The 388-nt window shown below is 62.4% G+C and overlaps 1 protein-coding gene across 1 annotated transcript in view; it reads right to left on the bottom strand.

Moving 5' to 3' along the window:
• Positions 1-388, bottom strand: part of LOC108788406 (aflatoxin B1 aldehyde reductase member 2-like) — an 11,828-nt gene that overhangs the window by 7,416 nt on the left and 4,024 nt on the right. The gene's annotated exons all lie outside the window — the stretch shown is intronic.

The following is a 388-nucleotide window of genomic DNA, read 5'->3' as shown; positions in this document are numbered from 1 at the left end:
TAGGGGGAGCGCGAGACATGAGAGCTCGGTACAGCTGGAGAGGAGCCGACACTAGAAGCGGGGCAGTACGGGACAGTGACAGCATGGCGGTAGCGCGCATGCGCCGGCCCGTTATATGTGACACACGTGACCCCGCCCCCACCCACCTGCGACACCGTGCGGGGAATCGGTGCTATGACACCGTGTGGATGGACACCGCCAGCTACAAATGTCAGTGTGCCCGAAACACCCGGAGCGGGTCACCACAAAACATTGACCCTCCGGTCCGTTCTGACCCTCTAATCCTGGCTTTGGCCACCTAACCTCCCCCAGTGTTGATATCCACTGACCCGACCTGACCCCGAACCCACTGACCTGACCCCGACCCCCACCCACTGACCTCGAACCC

The sequence above is a fragment of the Nanorana parkeri genome, unplaced genomic scaffold, assembly GCF_000935625.1.
Source record: "Nanorana parkeri isolate BGI_ZX_2015 unplaced genomic scaffold, ASM93562v1 scaffold323, whole genome shotgun sequence".
Taxonomy (NCBI): Eukaryota; Metazoa; Chordata; class Amphibia; order Anura; family Dicroglossidae; genus Nanorana; species Nanorana parkeri.
Note: the sequence above shows the minus strand (reverse complement) of the source record. Positions and strands in the feature narration are given on the sequence as shown.